This window comes from Sciurus carolinensis, chromosome 4 (assembly GCF_902686445.1).
Source record: "Sciurus carolinensis chromosome 4, mSciCar1.2, whole genome shotgun sequence".
NCBI classification, from domain to species: Eukaryota; Metazoa; Chordata; class Mammalia; order Rodentia; family Sciuridae; genus Sciurus; species Sciurus carolinensis.
This window is the reverse complement of record NC_062216.1, coordinates 109,742,794-109,767,656: the sequence shown is the minus strand read 5'-3', so window position 1 is coordinate 109,767,656 and position 24,863 is coordinate 109,742,794. Positions and strand designations below refer to the sequence as shown.

Sequence of the window (24,863 nt, the reverse complement as noted above, 5' to 3'; positions counted from 1 at the left end):
CTGGTACTACACAGGGGGCTAAGGAGGGCTAGGCCCAGCTCTGGATCCCACTCGGAGGATGTGTGCCAGTCAAAGCCTGAGCTATGTAGGCCTATAATATGCTGTCTGCCTTTACTGGATTCTCCCTCTCCCCCTCCCTACCAACTGATGCTCCGTCACCGGCTTTACGGGAACCAGGGCAATTCCTAAGGTAGCAAGGGGCGGGGGCTGAGGGGCAGCAGCTACTGCCAAGTCTGGACAGACTGGCAGGAACCGGTTTCCAGTATTGAGGAGTTACAGGTACCTAGGGATGGGCTGAGCTGGTGGGGATTGAGGAGACCCCCACCCCCTGCCCCCCACCATCTTAAAGAGGAGATAAAAGGCCCTGGACAGATCCATAAACAGATACATATGCATAGCCCTTATACATGTATACACGCATATTATACATATAAACATGCAGCCATACATCCTTTCACACACACACACACACACACACACACCCCAAGTTGTGGGAAGGCTGATGTCTGGCCTTTGCAAGTCACACAGCTTCCAGAATGCAGGAACAGGCTGCCCGAAAGTGGCCAGAGGCAGCTCCGATGGGATGGTCTGCTCTGCAGGAGTCTGGGTGCTGAGGCCTGTTGGCTTGCCAGGAGCCAAGGGACGGCTGCTGCTGGGGACTCCCAGGCTTTCCAGCAGAACAGGTCCACCTCAGATTGGCCCTGAAGATGAGAGTTGGGTGTCTTGGGAAGCAGGTTTGGGGTTCTAGGCTGGATCCCTGTCTGCCCAGCTCCTCCATACTGCAGGACAGAGAACTCTCCACTCCCTTTGTGTCTTCTGAGATGGGCCAGAGCCAACGCCCTGCTTACTAGCTCACATCCCTACAGCCTCCCTCTGCTCTCCAGGCCCCTCCTTCCTTCCGGGCTATTAGTCTCTCCCTGCACAGCTGCCAGGTCTTTCTCCTTGATCTGGTTTGGTTGCCAGGGGAATGGGAAGAAGGAGGATGGGAGAAAGGGGACAGATGGATAAACCATCCTAACTCCTAACTGGGGGTTATCCCTGTGGTCTCAGGGGAAGTCCTAACTCCTGGGAGTGAGGGGGAGCCTGGCAGGTATGAGGAGGAGGCTGGGAAAACTTTGGTGCTTTCTGCCGCAGCCCTGGGCTCCGAGCCCCAGCTGCCATTGGTGAGAAGCTTCATCCACCCCATATTCAGCCCCACCCTCCAGGAACAAACTGGGAGCCAGCACTGCACCCTGCACCGAAGGGCAGACAAGGTCTGAGGAAGACCAGCTCAAGCCCTGTCTTTATAGGGAGCTGGTGGTAGACCTGGGTCTCTGAGAGTAGAGGGGGCTCAGGTGGGGGAGTCCCAGATGAGTTCCTGTCCTCTTTCTTGCTCAAGCCCCACCACCCTCAGATGCTTCAGAGGAGGGGAGACCAGAGGGCCCTTCAGCAGGGCTCTGCCAGTTATGAAATCAGGAAGACCAGAACCTGATGTGGAAACTGCAAGGCCGAGGTGGTTCCTCTGATTACTGGAAAGGAGCCAGGCCTGGGAGATCTTGGGGCAGGAAGACAGGTGGGAAGAGTCATAGGTAAGAACCAATCCAACTGCCACACTTGCCCAGGTCCTCCTATTCTCTATTGTATGAATGTTGCTATGTCCCTCCATCTTTTTGTACTGGGGATTGAACTCAGGGGTGCTTAACTACTGAGCTATATTCCCAGTCCTTTTTAAAATTTTATTTATTTATATGTGGTGCTGAGAATTGAACCAGTGCCTCATGCATGCTAGGCAAGTGCTGTATCACTGAGCCCACAAAGTTTCTGAGGCTGGCTTTGAACACTCTATTTCTTTGCCTCGGTCTCCCAAGCCTCTTGGACTATAGGCATGCACCACCACTTTCAACTTGTTCCTCCATCTCAACAAAATACAGATAACCATAGTTTCTATCCCTTAGTGTTGGGAGGATTAAATGAATAAATATATGGATATGCTTAGGACACACATCATAAAGACTGCAAAAATAAGCTAGTTTTTTATTATTTTATTATTATTAATCTCCCAAGTGATGCTGTCAACCCCTAAGTGCAGTGAGGATCTGGGCTTCTGTTGGATTTTCTTGGCTAGTGTCCAAAAGCAGTGCTGAACCTGAGATGGAAGGAGCCTAGTGATGCCTGGCTGATGGCTGGAGGATGGGGGTGGCCTCATCCTTCCTCAGTGTCCCAGAACTCTGAACATGGCTGCCCAATTTGATGAGCTGTGTGCTTTGGGCTTTCCTGAGTAGTTTAACCTCTATTCATCCCATTTTCTTTATCCATAAATGGAGATAATAATAGTAGTACATACATCATAGAGCTGGGAGGATTCCATGAGTTATAATATGTGAAGTTCTTCGTACTTGGCCCACAGTGTGTGCTGTATAAGGTGGATGAGGCTTCTCACCAATGGCAGCTGGGGCTCGGAGCCCAGGGCTGCGGCAGAAAGCACCAAAGTTTTCCCAGCCTCCTCCTCATACCTGCCAGGCTCCCCCTCACTCCCAGGAGTTATAATATGGAAGTTCTTCGTACTTGGCCCACAGTGTGTCAGCCAGTATTATTACTACCTCTCCTTCTCCTGCCTTTGTTGGTTGCTCTGTTGAAGGCTCGGAGAGAAATAACCATTGAATGCACACAGATTTTCAAGAAAGATGAACAAGAAAGTTTAGGTTACTGTCAAGAGTACTACTAGATGATAGACCATGAACCCAAAGCTAAGTAGGAGAGCAGTATGGTAGGGGAGGTGGGAGGCTAAGTAAGCATAGTCACCAGCTGGACTCCCTTGCAAGGCCAAAACAATTGAAGGAGCCTGGTGAGAGGGGAGGAGTAGAATGCATGAATTTATGATTTTGGAGCAGGAGTAAGGCTTCCAGGATGTTTCTAAGGTTGTGGACTGCTGAGGCTCAGATGGAATGCAGGGAAAGGTCCTGGGACAAGACATCAAAGTACCAAGTCTGGGTACTTTCCAGCTGTGTGACCCTGAGTGAGTTACTTTTTCTCTCTGGGCTATGGTTTTTTTTTTTTTGGGGGGGGGGTTTGCTGGGGATCGAACCCGGGGCCTTGTGCTTACAAGGCAAGCACTCTACCGACTGAACTATCTCCCCAGCCCCCCCCCTTTTTTTATATGTAGAATAATGCCCTCCTAGCAGTATGCTCCCATAAGTCTCATAGTAGGTGATCAACAATGTTGATTGCCTTCTTCCCCTCCCATGTGACAGAAAGAAAACAGACACAGAGGAGTAATGACATATCCCTAATTGCTTATAACTGAGTGTCAGCTGGGGTCTTGCTCCTTAGGTCAAGGATTGGCTCACACCTCCACTCCACATCCCAGGGAAATGTTCTCCCCAAGACTCCTTTGCCAGCCAGGCCCTGTGTTACATACCTGTAGTCCCTGCTACTCTGAAGGCTGGAGCAGGAGGATCACAAGCTCAAGGCCGTCTGGGCAATTTAGCAAGAACCTGTCTCAACATAAAAAATAAAAAGTGCTGGGGTTGTGGCTCAGTGGTAGCATGCCATTGGGTGCGATCCCTGGCAGTGTGTGTGTGTGTGTGTGTGTGTGTGTGTGTATGTCCCAGATGAGGATTTCAGCCCTGCTCCTTGATTCCCATGGTCACTTTTCCCCACCACTTAGGTAGGACCTGAGGCTCAGAGGAATGAAGGCGCTTATCTGGAATTACACAGTGTTCATTTCTAGGAGATCAAGCTCTGGACAGCCCTGCTGGGCCCTGGGAGCCAAGTGGAACCTTGGCCGGAAAGGATCCAGCTCCCCACTTTTCAGCATGGATTCTCCAGCCTAGTCATGTGCAGGGTCCACACTGACAGAGTAGCTTCACTCAAGTGGAATCCTTTCCATTTTGGGGCATTACCCCTCCCAGTTAGGGAGCACCCTAGGCACTTTTTCCATTTCATCCTTTCTCTTATTGAATAATTTAGTAACAACTAAGTTTCCTAGATGCCAAATACCATGATAAGCGTTTAACACATTTATTACTTCCAATCCTCACAATACCTCTATCATATAGATACTATTGCTAGTCCCATTTTACAGAATAAAATGGGAAGAAACTGAGGCACAGGAAGGTTAAGTAACTTGCTCAAAATCACACAACTTAGTGAACTAGTTATTGATTTATACGTCTGACTTTCCATTCCATAGCAATATGATCTTTGAGGGCAGCGATCAAGTCTTACTTGCTTCTTGTGTTGCGGTGCATATGTGAACCGCCTGAAATCTCTCTTGGTGGTGGTGAGCAAGATAAAGAGATGTGTTGCTGCCACCTGCTGGTCAGAAGCCAGAACAACGTATCTGTCATCTGAACGCTTCTATCCTAGTGGAGTGTAAGACTAAAGGATGCTAGAACGTTTTTAATTTGGGGATTGCCTTACAGTTATTTATTGCATTACCCTTTTTACAGATGAGAATTATCCAAGGAGGCATAAAAAGGAGTCAGAGCAGTACTAGTATTAGATGTTCGGAAGTGTAATTGCATTCTTCCCCTGGGCTCTAGGAGCCTCCTGTGTTCCCTCAGAAGGCAAAGCCAGGGCAGGAGGGCAAAAACTGTCCTGGACCTCAGCCATCATCTGCTATGCCCACAACTTCCAGTCCTGTCCTTACCATGAAACCACATCTCCACTGCCCGCCTGACCTTTCTAGCCAGAGACTCTTCTGCTGGAGAAGAGAATGGACTACATTCCACTGCAGAATGCTAAGCAACCCTTCTTTAAGAATGGCGTGGGACCTGACTCAGAATCCCTGTGGGCTGTTAAAAAGCAGGTTCCAGATCTTCTGAATCTCTATAATCTGCATTTCAAAAAAACCCTTTGATTTCTAATGCTGACGATTTAAGTATTTCTGGATTATAATTTTTATTTAAATTTTCATGAAACCCAGAGAAAAGTTGAAGGAATACTACCACAAACCCCAATGAGTCCTCCTCTCAGATTTGCCAATTGTCAAATTTTGCCCCAATTCCATTGAAAGTGTCAGACAGCATGACATAATCACAATATTATTAGCCCATTTAAGATATTTAACATCAATGTAAGTGTCAGCTAATAAATAGGCCACATTCAAATTCCTCCAACAGTTTTCACAGCTATTTTCTCCAATCTAGGATTCGAAGATCACAAATTGTATTTGGTTATCACCTGGGCAGAGAGACGAATCAAGAGCACAGGATGAGGCTGGGCTGTGCTTGGCAAGTCTAGGAAGTAGAGGAATGTCAGCGAGGCCTGAGAGGGTGATGACAGACAGTGGGCAAGGTTGGAGGGGTGGGGTGGGAAGGAGTTAGTAGGAGTCAGAGCTTGAAGCCTTGATAAATCAAGGTAATGACCTTTTTTTTTCCTTTTTTTTTTTTTCTTTTTAGGGACAGGATATCATTATGTTACCCATGCTGGCTCTAAACTCCTAAGCTTAAGGGATACTCCTGCCCCAACCTCTGGAGCCTTTGGGATTACCAGTGTGTGCCACTGTGCTAGGTGGTTTCCTGGCATCGTCATAACAAATTACCACAAATATGGTGACTTAAAACTGCCAGCTGGGTGCAGTGGTACACATCTATAATCCCAGTGGCTCGAGAGGCTGAGGCAGGAGGATGATGACAAGTTCAAAGCCAGCCTCGGCAACCTGGTGAGGCCCTCAGCAACTTAGAGAGACCCTGTCTCAAAAAAAAAAAAAAAAAAAGGGCTAGGAATGTGGTTCAGTGGTTAAGTACCCTTGGGTTCAATCCCATGCACCAAAACAAAACAAAAAACAGACAATTTTATTTTATCACAGTTGTGAAATCCAGAAGTCCAAAATCAAGGTATGGCAGAGCCATGGTCCTGAAAGCTACAAGGGAGAAGAATCTGTCCTTGCCTCTCTCAGTTTCTGGGAGCTCATGGCATTCCTTGGCTTGTGGCCCACTCTGATCTCTGCCTCTGACTTCATGTGGTCTTCTGCTTCTATGCCTTCTCTTTTGCCTCTTATAAAGACAAGGATCATGGATTTAGGGCCTACCCAGGTAATCCAGGATGACTTCACCTCAAGATCTTTAACCTGTTTTTGTCACTGCCCTTTGTTTACAAGGGCAGCTCAATAATCCTTAGTCTAAAATAATGTGGGAGTTGCCAGAAGATGTGGCCCTAGGGTCAGACTCACTCTTGGAGTCAGGCTTTGGGGTGGGGGTGATGATTCTGAGCCAGTCTCCTTGCTCTTCTATACCTCCATGAATAAACCAAGTCCCCATTTATAGTTTTCTATAAAAAGGAAGACAGTGGCATATATTTTGCAAATATTCTTTTGATTTCTGGTTTAAATTTGACCAGAACTCCTGGAAAGACTAAAAGGAAGACAGCTAAAATGGAATCTTTACTCTTTCAAGGCAATGTTTTCTCTGGAAGAGGAGTTACACACATTTTAAGGAGCCTTAAATCTAAGTACGGTGGCTCACAACTGTAATCACAGCTACTGGGGAGGCTGAGGCAGGAGGATTCAAGTTTAAGGCCAGCCTCAGCAACTTAGCAATACCCTATTCAAAATAAAATTAAAAAGGAGGGGGACTGTAGCTCAGTGGTGAGTCCTCATCCAGCATGCAGGAGGCCCTTGGTTCAATCTCCAGTACTATGAAAAAAAATTATTTAAATTAAATTAAAGGGCCATCAGCCAGGTGCCTGGTGCACAGCCCTATCCCAGGGAGTCTGAGGTGGAAGGATCCCTTTGAGCCCAAAGATTTGAGAGATCAGCCTGACTAAAGTAAAACCTTATTTCAAAGTAAAAGGAATTTAGTCTTTTTATTATTATTTTACTAAAATTTCCTATGAAAGATTGCATAAAACCTTTATGGTAGTTAGAATATTTTTGGCAGTAAACAATAGAAGAGCCAACTCAAGTGCTAGAGATGTAGCTCAGAGCACTTGCCTAGCATGCACAAATCCCTGAGTATTTCCAGTACCAAAAAGAACAAAAGAAAAAGGAAAAAAAAAAAAAAAAAAAGGCCAACTCACTCACAGTGTTCTAATCTCCTAAAACAAAAACAAACAAAAATCCAGAGGCAAAGCAATATCAGGACTATTTAATTCAAGGACTCAGCACCCTATCATGGACCCATCTTTCTGCTCTGCCATGCTCAAGTTGTTAGCTTTTGTTCTCATATTTGTTCCCTTGTGGTTATAAGATGGCTGCACTGCAGCAACTTGACGCATCCTGTACCAGCATCATATACTCCCACAATAATGTAAAGATGGTTGCAAGAGAGAAAAGCCTTTCTCTGCATTCCTTTTTAAGAGCAAGGAAAATTTCCCAAGAATACCTTCCTTCTATTCCTCAACCAGCAGACATTACCTCACCTTTCATTTCCATAATTACATCACTCATCACTTGCTGGTTCCTTAACCAATCCCTGGCAAGAGCCTAGAATTGCCTTGGTTAGTTTGGACATAGATTCACTCTGGTGGTGGGGAGGCCAAGCCCCCTCTGATTCACTGAGTGCCTAACACCTGAAGAGAACCCAGTCATTTTGGCAGTTGCAACAATGAGCCTGAAAGAATGGTTTTGGGGTAGATATGCAATAGTGGTTGCTGCATGTGACAGTCTCTTCTGTGACATGTGGCATATATTGTCTTGAATTAGGTTTGTGCATGTGTAATCTGTGCAATCTAAGGGGGACAAAAAGATTGACTTGCACCAAATAAGTGCTTCAACAACATTGAATGAATGAATGAATGAATGAATGAATGAATGAAAGAACTGGAAATGATTGTTAGAATGGTAAAATTTGTGTTCACTAGACATTTGTGAGCCCAATGAGATATTTGATAAGAACAGATGAGCATAGGGAGGGGGGCCCAGGGTGACAGCAGTGAGATTATATTTGTACCCACTCCCCTTCCATGACTCAAATTGATTTGTGAATGTAGACAAAACTTTTGTGTAATTAGGAAACCTTTATATTCTCTTCATGGTCTGTCCTTAATTTATTTATTTACTATTATTACTTGATATGGGGATTGAACCCAGGGTACTTTACTATTGAGACCTATCTCCAGCCCTTTTAATTTTGAGACAGGGTCTCACTAAATTGCTGAGGTTAGCCTGGGACTTGTAATCCTCTTGTCTTAGCCTCTCGAGTTGCTGGGATTATAGGCATGGGCCACAGTGTCTGGCCTGTCCTAATTTTAAAAAGAGAAAAAGAAATCATTGAGGTGGCACATGCCTGTAATCCCAGTGGCTCTGGAGGCTGAGGCAGGAGGATCTTGAGTTCAAAGCCAGCTTCAGCAACCTAGTGAGAGTTTGTCTGTCTCTAAATAAAATACAAAATAGGGTTGGGGAACATGACTCAGTGGTTGAGTGCCCCTGAGTTCAATCCCCAGTACCCCCACCAAAAAAAAGAAAAAAGGAAATCTTTTGGGGCTGTGGGTGTGGCTCAGTAGTAGTGCTCTTGCCTACCATGTGTGAGGACCTAAGTTGGATCTCAGCAGCAACATACCACCACAACAAAAAATTTCTGGTGAGACAAATATTTTAAAAATGCATATTCTCTATTATGACAGACATGTCCAATTCTGTTTGTTGATTCTGAATATTTCCTTTTGGCTGCAGACTTAGGGATGTTAGAGAAAGACATTTTCCCAAAACCTGCATAGGGTTGATAAACTCAGAGACACTAGGCTCTTGGAATGAATGGGGGCAGTGACAGGATAATAAGATGTCAATAAAAGAGAACTTCTCAGGCTGGGGTTGTGGCTCGGTGGTAGAGCGCTTACCTAGCATGTGTGAGGCACTGGGTTCGATCTTTAGCACCATATAAAAATAAATGAATAATATAAAGGTCTATCAACATCTAAAAAATAAAATTAAAAAAGGAGAACTTCTCCAGGGGTTGAAAGCCAATGTCCACTCCCACCACCCTGACACATAGGGTTGTCTTCCCTTCAGCTTCTGCCGCCATGTCCCCTGGACAGCTACCCAGGAGCCCTCTGCCTGGGTCATCTTTGCCAGCTTCATATTGTGGCCTCAAATGACAGGTACTGGTCATCCTGGTCCCAGGGCTTCAGGGAACAACACTGCAGGTGTGAGCTGTCTTGCTGCTTGTTGCCTGGAATCTTGTCAGCAGGAGTCCAGGTAAGTAGCAGCAGCTAGGACATGGTATCACCCCATGATCTGAGAACTGATGCACAGAGAATTAGGAAACCTGAACAAAATGGCTTCACGAGGGAAGCTTTAGGCTAGACAGTGGGAACCAGCTGGCTTTGCCACTTTGATCTGCCTGCTGCCATCTAGGACTCCTGGGAGGTGTCTTGACAATAATAACATAATGAGATCTCCTTTTGGTGACTGTAACTCCATCCAGTGCTCCAGGTGGGGGCCTGGCCTCTGTGGGCCTCATGCCCATGGCCTGGAAAGGCTGCCAAATGTGGAGATGACTTCCCCTGCTGCTACCCAGAGTCTGATTTAGAGTCAGAATTCTGTGGTCAAATTCTACTTGCTCTGTAGCCTTAGGCTAGATATTTAATCTCTTTGAGCTTTGGCAAAAGGTATAATAACATCACCTCCCTGGGTGAAGAGCACTGTGATTATAAAACACTGAAGTTGGCCAGGGACAGTGGTGCACACCTGAAATCCCACAGATTTAGGAGGTTGAGTCAGGAGGATCTGAGGCAGCCTCAGCAATTCAGTGAGGCCCTGTCTCAAAATAAATAAAAAGGGTTGGGGATGTAGCTCAACTGGGTTCAATCCCCAGTACTGCAAAAACAAAAACATTGAAGCTATAAATGTACCCCTCCTCCCTACAACCCCACTCAGGTCAGCCACACAACCTTCTAGAAGTTGGAGGACTGAAGACAGAACTCTCTTCCAGCTAAATTTTAACTTTCTTTTTTGCAGTACTGGGGATTGAATTCAGAGCTTCACTCATGTCAGGCAAATGCTCTACCACTGAGCTAAATCCCCAGCCCTTTATTTTGAGGGTCTTAGTCACTGAGGTTACCTTGAACTTGCAATCCTCTTGCCTCAGCTTCCCAAGTCACTGGGACTACAGATGTGTGCCACTACAGGCTGCACTTTTAAACTCTACTGCACCAAAGCCGTTCTCTGGCCTGAAGGCTTTTGCTGGTGCACAGGCATTTGCCACCTGTGTTTGCTTCTCAAACACTGCAGACCATAGGCAGGCATTCCAGTCCCTCCAAGTCATTCTGTTTCTCCCCAGCCTAGGGTCAGAGCAACTCCACCCAGGTCCACTTGCCCCTCAAGTGACTGGCAGCTGCCATGTGATGGAAGCAACTGGCTCCTCTGGTAGGTCAGGTAAGGGCAGTCTATGCCCTCTGTCTGGATAGCCAGAATCTGGGGCCACAGCCGACCTCAAGAGCCTGTACCCTCTTAGGCTGTGTCCATTTATTCCCATCAGGCATCAGCATCGCTGCAGTTTTGAGTTCAGACTTTCCATTTGTGCTCAAGGGCAGACCAGATGATTGTCAGCCACAAAGCAGTGACCTAGACCTTGGGGTATATCTGTTCTTGCTGCAGGCTAACTTCTATTCACTCTTCCACCCACACAGGAAAGGCGAAATCATCAGTACAAGGACAGATCCCTCCCCAACCATGGCACTTTGCTCTTCCAATTCCCCAGGCTCTGTTCTACTGTAACATTTTTTCTCAGCTAAACTCTTCTCTCACCTTCTTTCACCTTATGCTGCTGTGGCTGTTGAAAGCTTTCCAACTCTTCACATCTTGGCACATGTATAAAACAATTCACCTGTAAGGTTTACTGAGGTAATTAGAGGGGGTTGCTCCTAGTCAGAGGGCTCCTAGCACTCCAGGCTCCACCATGACATTCTGAAGGTTGAAGGGATCATATGTAGGCACCCCTTAATCCCATCCTCAGGGCACACTGCTTGGGAAACACTGGTTCAGACAATGAATCTCTGCGATATGGTGGGGTGTCACGCTGGTTGAAGCAATTTATCTGCTCCTTTTCTTATGTAGGTGCCACTTCCTACAGTACTTGCACTGTGGCACCCAGATATCCTGGGCTGGGAGGTCTCTGGGAACCCCGCTGGCCCGCCTTGCCAAGGTTTATTTTCATTCTAGCTCCTCTCTGCTCAGGCTGCAGAAGGAAATATGGCCCATCTGATAAGTAGCAATAGGTCAATTTGTGCTTAGGGATGGGGCATAAACCCATAAATGCTCTTAAGAATGTTCTAAAACTTTCCTCAGCACATAGATTATCTGGGACTGAAGGTGTGTCATGCTATGCTCACAAGTATCACACTCATTTTACTTTTTTGTACTGGAGAAATTGAATCCAGGGGCACTTAACCACTGAGCCACATCCCCGGTCGTTTTTATTTTTAGGATAGGGTCTTACTAAGTTCCTGAGGCTGTCCTCAAACTTGCAATCCTCATGCCTCAGACTCCCAAGCCACTGGAATTACAGGCATGCACCACCACACCCGGCTGATGCACAACTTTTAGATGTGCTCCTCAGAAGTGGGCTTAAGTGAGCAGTGGTTAAGGGGTACAAAACACCAGTGGTAAAGAGTTGGAAGCTAGGTACCATCAGAACAGGGGAAGTTATGGAGCAAAGGTGAGAATGTCTGCAACTTTGTACGCCCCACCCATCTTCAGCCACTATTTTTAGGTATTTCCACTCAGGAAGCACTCAAGCATTAAACTTGGCTTCTTCTGCACAAGGCCTGGCTTTTCAGTCATTGTCAGTTCAAAATTTGCAGACCATGGACACATGAATGCCCATCTCCAAGCTCCCCAGTCACCCACATTAATGTGCTTTTATCCCCCTGACCTCGAGTACCACACTGCTTCCAAAAGGTGCTTGGTAGAGGGTCCAAATTAAGGAACCCTCTCTCTCCAATCTTTTCTGAGATCAGAGTCACATCAACTTGTGACAATTGTAATTTTGTCTCAGATCTTCTTACACCAACAAATAACTCCTTTAATTCAATATGTGCTACTGCAGGTTTTGATTAAGTATAAAACAAATTAACATGGCAAGTCCTCACAACTAATATAGTATTCTCAAGCCCCAACTCAATTCTACAGAATTAGTCTGTATATTAATATCTATAGGTGATTCAAAGTCACGTTACATTCTAGTTTAAGAGGCACCAACACAATATAAAATTTTATCACCCCTCATCAATTCAGGTCTAAATTGTATACAGTAGGTACCTGCAATATTGGTCAACTCATCAGGTAAGCTTATCTGCTAGCCTCAATTGGTCTTAAGTGGGTCAAAAATTCACTGAGATTGAGAGGCCAGTTTGACATTTAAAATGGAAATGCTTTTATTGATAGTTCAGGGCTAAAACACAGAAATAAGACAAATCCAAGATAACGGAGTGTGAAATTGCAGCAGCAAGGTTAATACTCTTCACCCTCATCCTCTCCCTCAGCACTATCTGCTCCAACCTCCTCATAATCTTTCTCTAGGGCAGCCATGTCCTCACGGGCCTCAGAAAACTCTCCTTCCTCCATCCCCTCACCCACGTACCAGTGAACAAAGGCACGCTTGGCATACATCAGGTCAAATTTGTGATCCAGGCGAGCCCAGGCCTCAGCAACGGCTGTGGTGTTACTCAACATGCATACAGCACGCTGAACCTTGGCCAGGTCTCCACCAGGCACCACAGTGGGAGGCTGGTAGTTAATGCCAACCTTGAAGCCAGTGGGGCACCAATCCACAAACTGGATAGTACGCTTGGTCTTGATGGTGGCAATGGCAGCATTGACATCTTTGGGGACCACATCGCCACGGTACAACAGGCAGCAAGCCATGTATTTACCATGGCGGGGATCACATTTTACCATCTGGTTGGCTGGCTCAAAGCAAGCATTGGTGATCTCTGCTACAGTAAGCTGTTCATGGTAGGCTTTCTCAGCAGAAATGACAGGGGCATATGTGGCCAGAGGGAAGTGGATACGGGGATAGGGCACCAGGTTGGTCTGGAATTCTGTCAGGTCAACATTCAGGGCTCCATCAAATCTGAGGGAAGCAGTGATAGAAGACACAATCTGGCTAATAAGGCGGTTAAGGTTAGTGTAGGTTGGGCGCTCAATGTCAAGGTTTCTGCGACAGATGTCATAGATGGCCTCATTGTCTACCATGAAGGCACAATCAGAGTGCTCCAGGGTAGTGTGGGTGGTGAGGATGGAGTTGTAGGGCTCAACTACAGCTGTGGAAACCTGGGGGGCTGGGTAAATGGAGAACTCCAGCTTGGACTTCTTGCCGTAATCAACAGAGAGCCGTTCCATCAGCAGGGAGGTGAACCCAGAACCAGTTCCCCCACCAAAGCTGTGGAAAACCAAGAAGCCCTGAAGACCTGTGCACTGGTCAGCCTGCAAAAGGAAAAACAAAAAGTTAATGTTATCATCAATAGACATCTGAACTTCTATCTTCTATGAATCTATGATTAGGCTAACAGAGATTCTGTTACTTTTTTGGTACTGGGGATTGAACCCTAGGGCCAACCGCTTGGCCACATCCCCAACCCTTTTTATGTTTTGAGACAGGGTCTCACTAAGTTGCCTAGGGCCCAAATTGCTGAGGCTGGCTTTGAACTTGTGATCCTCTTGCCTCAGCCTCCTGAGCCATAGGATTACAGGTATGTACCACCACACCCAGCTTACTAACAAGGATTTTAAAACTGAGGGGAAAATCTGCTTAAAAGGCAGGCGGATCTCAAGTTTAAGGTCAGCCTCAGCAACTTAGCTGAGACCCTGTCTCAAAATAAAGAACTGGGATTGGGGGAATAATGCAATTTCATTTCCTGAGGAGGAATCACAAGCTTTGAGATGAACACAGGTCCAAGTGTTAGTATCAGGAGGGCAGCTCTTATGGCCACAGAGCATGGGTAACTTTTAAGTTGGAGAGTCATCACAGGCCTGGGACTACCAGACAAACATGATGATCTCTCACAGACCTGGCAGTTGCTTTTTGAGTTGAAATACAACTGAATAGTCAAGTTCCAATGCTTTGGTGCTAGAATCAGGCTGAGTGTGGACCTGGCTTCACCAGTTCCTCATTATGTGACCACAACCAAATTCATTGAGATCCCAGATCACTGATGTTTTCCCACTTATATGGGATATCCTGACTAGCAAACTGCTAATGAAAGGACAATTTTGACCTTTCAAACATATCTTTGAGCACCTTTAAGAAAGATTGTCAAAGATATGTTGACATTATTTACTGATCCCTCAGTTCACTTATCTTGTGGATCCATACTCTGAGTAACTACATGAAATCAATGTATGGGTGGAGATCTTAGTCTACTGATTATATCCATTAAGCATCCTACGGACATAGAATAACAAAGGACAAATGCAATTGTTCTGAAAGTAAACATCACCTCAGAACCCTAAATGGCTTTTACTAGATTTATTTGTCCCTTAAGGCAGATCATTCCTGATTTGCAGACCGTGCTTAAACTGAAGCTTGATTTGCAAGCATAGGAACCATTAACCCAATTTTGCTGCAAAGCCTATGATAAACATCTGAGAAAAGTATGAAGCCATAAATGGTGGTGCAAGGCCATTCTTTTTAGAGCAGAGCAGTTGTGGCTGAGTTTAATATAATGTGATTTTCCTGATAAGCTACTCTACCCAAGCTTTCAATGCTTGATTTTTGGTTAATTACTTACAAGCTGCCCATGTGCCTAAGGAGCAAGGAGTCATCTGATTGCCAGGCTCTTAATTAAAATCATCTAAACAACACACTTAACAACTTTCCTAATACAAATAAAGTGGCTTAAGACTTTCCTGCCACAGAGCCAGCTGAGATCTAGGAGAAAAGCCAGGGTATTACTTTTCTGTGTTCACATCTTAAAACTTCAAAGTTTCAATGACTGATTCTTGCTTCTGTTATAAGGAAGCTCCCAACTCCACTTTTAACTTTCTTTTGGGAGGTTTCCTTTGCTGTTTCTAGACAATGCTACACTGGCTTCTTCTATTCTGAGTTCCCCAGCCTTACCTCATACCATGCCAGTGCTGAGGATTGAACCCAGACTCACCTGCATGCCAGGAAAGTGCTCTACCACTGAACTACACCCTCAATTCCTGAACTTTCATTAATATAGGGACAAGCCCAGATTTTTTTTGAGGGGGGGCGTGGGGTACTGGGTGGGAATTAAACTCAGAGGTGCTCTACTACTGATCTACATCCCCAGCCCTTATTAATTTTGGGACAGAGTTTAAGTTGCCAAGGCTGGCTATAAATTTGCAATCCTTCAGTCTCCCAAGTAGCTTGGATTGCAGGAACAATCAATTCATTATATGTAGGAGTCAGCCACCTACACATTGTGACTAAGATGACCTAAAAATGGGTATGTCTCAGCTTGAAGCAAGGAAGCTTAATTGTTTTGTTAGTGAAATGTTAAGGCTCCCTGATTCTCACCCTGACACCAGGTAAATTGTCCTTACTGCATGATCACCAACAGCCCCAAATCTGCTTCATAAAACACATAGAATCCAGAGGCAAAAGATTATTTGCTCCTGCCTCCCATGACCCAGGACTATACAGTTAAGAAGCCCAGTTAACTTAGTAAGCAGACCAAATCTCATTTTAGTTGCAAATAAACTGCAAAAGAAAACTGCCATCCATCCCACTTTACAGCTCTATTTACCAGTTTGCGAATTCGGTCCAAGACAAGGTCAATGATCTCCTTGCCAATGGTGTAGTGGCCTCGGGCATAGTTATTGGCAGCATCTTCCTTGCCTGTGATGAGCTGCTCAGGGTGGAAGAGCTGACGGTAGGGTCCCAGTGCGAACTTCATCTGGAAAAGAAAAGGGAAACCAGCCACCCATCATTAATAATCTGCATAAGTCTGCTCAACTCTGGTGGGAGAGAAAATGTATATGTGACCTCAAGACAGACCCAGTCAACTCACCAATGACCGTGGTTCCAGGTCTACAAACACTGCCCTGGGCACATGCTTGCCAGCGCCTGTCTCACTGAAGAAGGTGTTGAAGGAGTCATCTCCTCCCCCGATGGTCTTGTCACTTGGCATCTGGCCATCAGGCTGGATGCCATGTTCCAGGCAGTAGAGCTCCCAGCAGGCATTTCCAATCTGGACACCAGCCTGGCCAACGTGGATGGAGATGCACTCACGCTGTGGGAGGATGAAAGGAAAATGTCAGAATATGACACATCAGATGAAAACTTGGGAATAGTTCACACCTAATGACTAATTAACCTTCAAAGACATTTTGGAGGCTACTCCTGCTCAGGGACGAGTTCACAAGCAGAATCTTTACTGAAGATGTAATTCAGAGAAAACACATTGGAAGACCAGATAATAAACTAGATGAAACTGGACCCTTGCTTTATAGTCACTATAGATCAAGGTCAGATTTAATTTTAAAATGACAGACTGCTTAATTAGCAATACAATTTTCCCCAGCTCCTGGGAAATATGTCTGATTCCTTAGAGCAATGCAAAATTCCCCCTTCCAGGGCTAATATATTCTTTGTGTGATTTAAACACAGGAGCTCATCCTAGTCCCTGTTAATCCTATTATTTAAAAGTCAAGAAACTTGTGCTGGGGAAGTAGTAGCTCAGTGGCAGAGAGCTTGCATAGCATGCGTGACGCCAAGTTCGCCAAGTTCCATCCCCAGCACTGCAAAAAATAAAAGGCAAAAACTTCTGGTTAGGCCTTGTGGTAGAATCCAGTAATCCCTGCAACCGGAGAAGCTGAGATAGGATCACAAACTCAAGGCCAGGCCCGGCAACTTAGTGAGACCCTGTCTCAAAACAAATCAAAAAAATAAAAATAAAAGAATTGAGGCTATATAGTTCAGTGGTAGAATGCCCCTGGGTTAATCTTCAGTGCAACAAAACAAAAAATTTTTTTCTCCTTTAAAACCAGCAAACTCCAGCCATGACTCATGGAGAAAATGCTAGATAAGCAGCAGCTAGCTGTATTTAAAATAGTGGTCAGAGGATGCCTTTCTACCCTTTGTAAGAATCTAACTTTAGAAAGAACATTTTCCTTCACCATCAGCCCATCTTGGTTGGAGAGGTGGGAGTGTAATAAAGTCAAAAAAAGGTTACAAAGACTTATAGTGCATATGCTTTAAGAAACTGACAGTTTTCCTAGCAGAATGTACATGTATCTCTGGAACTGAAAAATCTGGTTTCAAGAATAGTGGGGATCATTTGTTTTCCTTTTCTGATGAAAATGGGATATTTAGAAGTCACTAAATTCATTCCTGCTTGGTAAAATAAGGCATTGATATAGAATCTGTACCATAGACTTAAGAGGAAAACAAAAAAGGTGTTCATTTTACATACATATATATATTCCTCCTCCCCTTCCACCCGCCCCGTGGTGCTGGGGCTTGAACCCAGGGCCTTATGCTTGATAGGCAAGCACTCTACAAACTGAATATATCCCCAGACCTGTTCATTATATTTCTCACAAGTCAGATTAGCTTAATTGGAGACCATCAGAGAACTTTCAAAATTTTGACACTAAATAATCTCCCATTATTTTTCCATGAATAGTAAAATTTCAAGTTTTTAAAAGCTGTAACTAGTAACTAAAAAATAAAACTCAACACCAGCCATGTTCTCAGAGGGCCTAGTTTCATAACCCAATAAAAAAAACCATTACTCACAACCCTTGATTTATCATCTACCTTCCCATAAAACAATGAAGTTCTCCTGACCACATCAGCAAGTTCTATATTATTTGTATCTACCTGCCTAGTTCTAGGAGCTATAGGGAAAATTGGGAGTTGTTTGTTCTAAAGAGATCCTGACTATTTGCTATTGCATCATGTTTATCTTTATCTGGACTTTGGAAACTCCCTAGCCCCCACAAAGCTGAAGAAAACCAGAATATCTGTCCATGATGATTCCCAAACAGAATCAAAGAAATACGTATCTAAGAATATCCACTCATTCTATCAAAGCACTTAATTAAAACCCTGGCTCCTAATTTTTCTTTCATTGATCACCAGTTTAAGCTGTTTTTTTTTTTTTTTTTTTTTTTTTTTTTTTGGTACCAGGGATTGAACCCACAGCCCAGGTACTCAACCACTGAGTCACATCCCCAGCCCTTATTAGATTTATTGAGATAGTATCTAAGTTGCTCACAACCTCCTGCCTAGGCCCCCTGAACGGCTGGGCTTATGGGCGTGGGCCCTGCTCCTGGTTTAAATTGCTTTCTTGAAGCTTAGCAGGCAAGTCGGTGGCCACTGCTTGCTTTCCACTATTCCTGGGCTACTGGGAGATTGAAGTAAGGCTGCAGGTGAGCCTCTTAGTTTAGCATTAACTGGGTAAGTAGCCACCATCACTTGTAGAAACCATTTGTATTAATCAGTTTGCCTAAACAGGTGTGCTGTTCTGCTCTCCAGCCCTTTAAAACAATTCCATTGGTTTCTGAATCACTTTTACCTTATCTTTGTGGTCTCTCTCGGTGAAAAGCATCCAAAGCAAGTTTACAGTTAGGTACACTTTTGACAACCGTGGTTAGTCTCTGAAGATTCTTTGGTCAGCTACTCACTATATCCCCCTCCCGCTTTTTAAAGGATACTGTTTCCAAGCATTGAATACATGGATACTTTGAATGGAACTCAAGGGCGATTTACCACCCAGCCACACCCCAGTCCTTAGCAATTTAGTGAGCTATCAAAAAAAAAAAAAAAAAAAAAAAGATGAAACAAACCTGGGGATGTAGCTCTGTAGTAAAGCGCCTTTGGGTACAATCCCCAGTACCAAGAAAACCAAAAAAACAGGCAGCTTTTGATACCGTCACAGGTGTTCTTAGTTTTTTCAAATACTTCCGAGAAGTTATTTAGAAAATGCTCAAGTTGTGTTCAATTTCATGTATCTTTTTCCTTCCCCGCCACCCCGCCCGGTGTTGGGGATCGAACTCTGGGTGTCATGAAAGCGTTATTCAGTGATCTACACCCACAGCCCCAGTTTCATATGTGTGTGTGTGTGTGTGTGTGTGTGTGTGTGTGTGTGTGTGTGTGTTTCCCTCCCCCCACACACACATTACTGGGGATTGAACCCAGATTCTTAAGAATGCTAGGCAAATTTTCTACCGCTGAGCAGCAGCCCCAGCCCTACTCTGTAGTTTCTAAGAAAACATCCTTTTACGGACTTGTTTCTGAAAGCCGGTTTAAGTAGAAAACTTCAGCTGTAAGCATTCCACTAAATTAACACTAGGAAGGCAGGATTAGGCAAACGCGACAGTAATTATTCCCCTCAAGGGAGGAGTTCTCCTTCTCCAGGTGGATTGGTGCAACTGGAAGTACTCTCCAAAGCCGGCCACAGGTGACTCAGCAGCGAGTCACAGGGCGTGGAGGGAGCGCCCGGAAGTGCTGGCACCGTCTGTGCCCGAACGCTCCGAGTCTGATGTCTACGGCAGTGTGAAGGTGAGGTCATCTGGGGAAATGTGGGGAAAATCTGGTGTCTCCAAGTCCTTGGGGACCAATGTGAAAGCGCCCTTCCCTTCCCTGAGTGATGGCAGGGCCCGGTGAACAAGCCCTTTACAAGGATCGAGGGCTTCCTATTTCCACCAAGGATAGTCTTCGGGACGCATCTTCGAGCCCGAAGCGGTGTCAGAATGGTGAACTCGGCTTTTCCAGGCCGGCTGGTGGAAGCCAATTTGACCTGAGGCGGCCGAAGCCGTCGGCAGCCCTCGCAGGGGCAGTTCCACGTGCAGCCCGCGGGTCCAGTCGTCGCTTCGGACGCTAACTCTTCCCCGCCCCATTGCCAGGTGGCCCCCACTCACCATGACGGGTTGCTGTAGGACTGCGCGGCGCGGGGAGGTGGCGAGGAGACGACGACCAGGAGCTCCCACTAACAGACTACCAAGGAGTCCGGGGGAGAAGTAATAAGAGGTGGACTCGCGGGGATGGGCCATATATATCCCTCCTCTGACCACGTGTCGGGGAGGGCAGGTTCCGGACCCCGCCCCCCGCCTCTGCGGCCCCGCCTCGGAGCCCGGCCGCCCCGACCAGCGGAAAGGGGAGAAGCGCGCAGCGCTGATTGGTGGGTTCAAAAGTTCAAACCAAACTCTACGTAAGGATCCAGGAAGGAGAGAAGATATCCAAAGCCGGAGAATTGGCTAAGTGGAACCGGGAAGGGGATGGGACGGCGATTGGCAGGTAGAGGAAGGCGAGGTGTCCTGCGCTACCTTTAGAAAGTGCGGGGATGTCAGGCGCACAGAGTCCTAGCGAGGTGAAGAGCCAGGTAAAAGGGGGTGGGCGGCCGCGCCCAGGAGGGAAGTCCTTCCCGCCACCCGCTCCGCCCCATTCCCTGCGCTCTGGGCTCGCTATCAGTCTTCGTCGTCCAGCTCCCTACATGGCCTGGCCTGGCCTGCCCTCGGGGGAGGCGCAGACGCCAGCCAGTTCCACCTCGCAGAGTCCCTCCCTTCCCGACCGACGCTCTGTCCTGGCCGCCGGTACCCCATTCTCCGCAGCTGAAGGATCTCCAGAGAAGGCCTTGTTTCCTATTCTAGATCTTAATGCTCACCAACGGGTCTAAAACTACTTTCACCTTTGTGTTTGACTTTCTTTACTCATTTTCTTACCTACCCTTTAAATAAACCTGTTGGAGTTGGTTTGTTTTTTGGTACTGGGACTTGAACCCAGGGACCACAGAGCTACGTATCCCCAGCTCTTTTTATTTTTTTAATTTTTATGTTATGGTATTTTTTGTACCTTTATTTTATTTTATGTGGTGCTGAGGGTCGAACCCAGTGCCTCACACGTGCTAGGCAAGCGCTCTTACCACTAGAGCTACAACTTGAGCCCCTCTTTTCATCTTTTGAAACAGGATCTCACGAAATTGCCCAGGGAAGTAAGAAAGGCAAAGTAAAGGCAAAATTGGGTTTTGGATACACAGCAGACAGAACTCAAGGTACATGCCAGCTCACAACAAATGGCACCTATGGAAATACCTGTGGAGCTTTCTTTCAAATTACAATACACTTATCAAATGCTTATTCATCATACTGTGTACTAGAATATTCTGAATTTGGAATAACTAGTGTCTTAATCTGTTATTAAATATTGCATTCTTAAATTAGTAGTTTTTCAATTAAGATATGTTCCATAAGTATATCTAGCACATTATCTAGATGCTTAGGGAATATATATGTGAACAAAACCAACTGGAGATTATATTCTAGAGGGCCTTCTGGTGAAAGGATAGTTTTTTTGTTTTTATTTTTTTCCAGTACTGTGAACTAAAGCCAGTGCCACTCTTATCACTGAACTACAATCCCAGCCCATTTTTATTTTTTGAGACAGGATCTCCATAAGTTGCCCAATGCTGGCCTCCAATTTATGATCCTCCTGCCTTAGTCTCCTAAGTAGCTGGGATTACAGGTATGCATCACTGGATCTGGCCAAACAATTGTTAAATAAAAATTATTGGAGACCATTGTTTTGAACTAAGCTCCTGCCCTAGGTCCCAGAAGACCAGTACAAAAGTAAACAAGGAGCAGGGTGCCATAGTGCATGATTGTCATCAGGAGGCTGAGGCAGGATCACGAGTTCCAGGCCAACCTGGGCAACTTAGTGAGACAGTCTCAAAATAAAAAATAAAAAAGTTGGGGATGTACTTCAGTGATAGAGCACTCCTGTGTTCAATCTCTAATACCACACACATGCACATAGTCCCTCCAAAAAAAGTAAACAAACAAACAAAAAACATCAAAACAGAGTCACTTATTCTAAAGTCACACCTTACCAAACCAAAACTAATGTGTTATCTGGTCTTCTGAGATACCAGGACAGAGATAACAGCCAAATTTCCCAAACTGACCAGTTTCAATGGGCATGAGGGCTGGGGATATAGTTCAGTGGTATAGTACTTGCCTATCATATGCCAAGCCCTGGGTTCAAATCTCCAGTACTGCAAAAAGCAAGCAAACAAACAAATAAATAAAACCAATCAATGGACATGCTAATGAAGTTCCAGATGCTTTAGGTTCTTAAAAAAGGAACCTAGCAGTCTGCAGTGGTGCATACCTGTAATCCCAGTACTCAGGAGGCTGAGGCAGGAGGATTGGGGATTCAAAGCCAACCTTGGCAATTTAGTGAGGCCCTGAGCAACTTAGCAAGACCCTCTCTCAAAATAAAAAATAAAAAGGGCTGAGGATATAGCTAGTGGTAGAACATCCCTGGGTTCAATCTCTGGTACAAAAAACAAAACAAAAAATAAAAAAAACCTGAAACCTCATATTAACCAATCCAGTCCACCCCTCCCACCACAACCCTTTTCTATTTTCACACAAGGTCTCTCTCTAAAATTGTTTAGACTGACCTTGAATTTTTGATCCTCCTGCTTCAGACTCCAGAGTAGTTCTGATTACAGGTGTAGGCCAAAATGTCTGGCTTATTTTTCTATTCTGTCTTTACAATGAAAATAACTAAAATGACCAACACATTTTTGTTTTTGCTTTCTTCAGCCCTTTTCTGTGTATAAAACCAATATCCTCTTCTCAGCTCATCAGCACACTTTATAGTATGAGATGTTGCCTAATTGTAGAATTACAAAATCCAATTAATCACAAAATCACAAATCAATTAAGATCATTAAACTAAATTTGTTGTAATTCTTTCTTTTGACACAGTGAACTCAATACATAAATTTTATATAATTTGTTAAAAAGTGAGAATGCTATAGAAAACAGAATAAAGCAAAGGAGAATGAGCATGCTAGGTAGGGATGGAGTGGGAAGGTATAACAAGGTATATGCAGGGTTAGTTTTAATGTGTGAGATTTGAACTTGAGATCCTCCTGCCTCAGTCTCCTGATCCTCTGGGACTACAGGCATGCACCACCACGCCTGGCTAATGTGTGAGATTTGAACCAAGACTTGGAAGTCATGAATATCTAACCTGTCTTTACAAGTTAAATATTCCCAGAATAGTCAGCAGTTGGAACAAAGGCCCCCAGGCAAGAGTGTGAGCTTTTTTCCTTCCAGTACTGGGAATTGAACCCAGGGTTTTATACCACTGAGCTACTCCCCCTGCCCTTTTTACTTTTTATTTTAAGACAGGGTTTCACTAACTTACAGAAGCTGTTCTTGATAGGATTTAAATTCAAGAACAGCTGCCTCAGTCTCCTGAGTTGCTGGGATTATACGTGTTCCTCATGATGCCCTTCTTATTTTTTTTTATTTTGAGACAGTGTCTCAGTAAATTGCCCAGGCTGACCTAGAACTTATGATCTTCCTGCCTCAGCCTCCCTAGTAGCCAGCCTCTGTGTTTTAAAGTCATCTTGAGTGCTGGAATTCATATTTAGGTTTGCTGCCCTCTGCTGGGATTTATTGGAGGGAAAACATTCCTGGATAGACAGTTAAAACTTTAACCTTTAAAGAGATCTATATGAGTCTAAACATTACAGAGTAAGGAGAGGCAGAAACTGATTTTACATTCTAATTGGAAATTTCCAGAATTCACTAAAAACACTTGGAATTATTAACAAAGAGACAGAAGACCTAATCCTGTGCTCTGACATTTTTAGCTTTATAACTTTGGATGGACATTTCTCCTTCTCAGGCTCCAAGTTGCACATGTGAAATATGGGGAGATGGGACAGGATGATCTATAAAGCCTCTTCCAACTTAACATCCTTTGAAGCTAAGACTCAGTTTCTGCAGTCCATGTGAGGTATACAAAATGAGCAAAGGTGAAAACATGCCTCATTCAATCAAGAGCTTCTAAGAGTCACCAGTACATTATAGAAATAGTTATAGATTGGAATTTTGCTGGAGTGTTACAATGCTTTAAGGAAAGGTTTGTATACCTATTCTGGTTCAGAACTTGAGCTTGTGTGTGGGTGTGGAGGGGGGTGCCAGGGATTGAACCCAGCGTTGTACTACCACTGAGCTATATATCTCCAGTCCTCTTTATTTTTCCTTTTGCAACCAAGATAGGTTGCCCAGGCTGGCTTAGAACTTGTGATCCTCCTGCTTCAGCCTCCCAAGTGGTTGGGATTATAGGTGTGTGTCACCATTTCCATTGAGAACATGGTTTATAAATTGCTGTCATATAGCATGTCCACAAAACATTAGTAAAAAGAAAACTCCAGGTGTAATCCCAGCTACTTGGGAGACTGAGGCAGGAGGATTGCAAGTTTGGGGACATCCTGGGTAACAGTGAGACCCTGTCTCAAAAAAATTAATTTCTAAAAAATAATTTAGATGAGATTAAATCTCATGTTTTCCTCAGTCAAAACTGTTTTCTGTGCTAAAATACTATTAATACTAATACTAAAGAATACTAATACTAAAGAATTTGTGTTCAGTTATAAATTACATGTTACAAATAAATAAGGTATAAGAATATTTTGTACTCATAGCAATTTATAACAAAATATTTTCTACTCCAATAGTGCCTTGGTGGAATCTTAAGTAAAGTTTTCGTTTTGTTTTGTTTTATGTGTGTGTGCTGCTAGGGATGGAACTGAGTGTCTCAAGCAAGCTAGGCAAGTGCTGTACCACTGATCTGTACTCCCAGCCTTCAAACATAAGCTTTTAAGAAAGATATTGGAACAAGAGGCAGTGGCATATGCCTGTAATCCCAGCTACTGGGGAGGCTGAGGCAGAAGTTCCAGACTAACCTGGGCAATTTACCAAGATTCTATCTCAAAATAAAAATAAAAAGGTCTGGAGGCTGAGTAATCTCAGTGGTAGGGAACACCTGAATTCAATTCCCAATACACATCCAACCCCCTCCCAAAAGAAAGGTATTGGAGTGTGGGGATATAGCTCAGTTGTAGAGTACTTGCCTTGCATGCATGCAGCCCTGAGTTCAATCCCCAGGACTGAAGGGAAAAAAAAAAAAGTTTATTTCAATTTTAAAACAATTTTTTAAAAAATTTATAGTTGT

The 24,863-nt window shown here is 44.7% G+C and overlaps 1 pseudogene; it reads right to left on the bottom strand.

The window, feature by feature from the left end:
- Nucleotides 1-12,269: 12,269 nt before the first annotated feature.
- On the bottom strand, nt 12,270-19,898 carry LOC124982309 (tubulin alpha-1C chain-like; annotated as a pseudogene).
- Nucleotides 19,899-24,863: the final 4,965 nt, after the last annotated feature.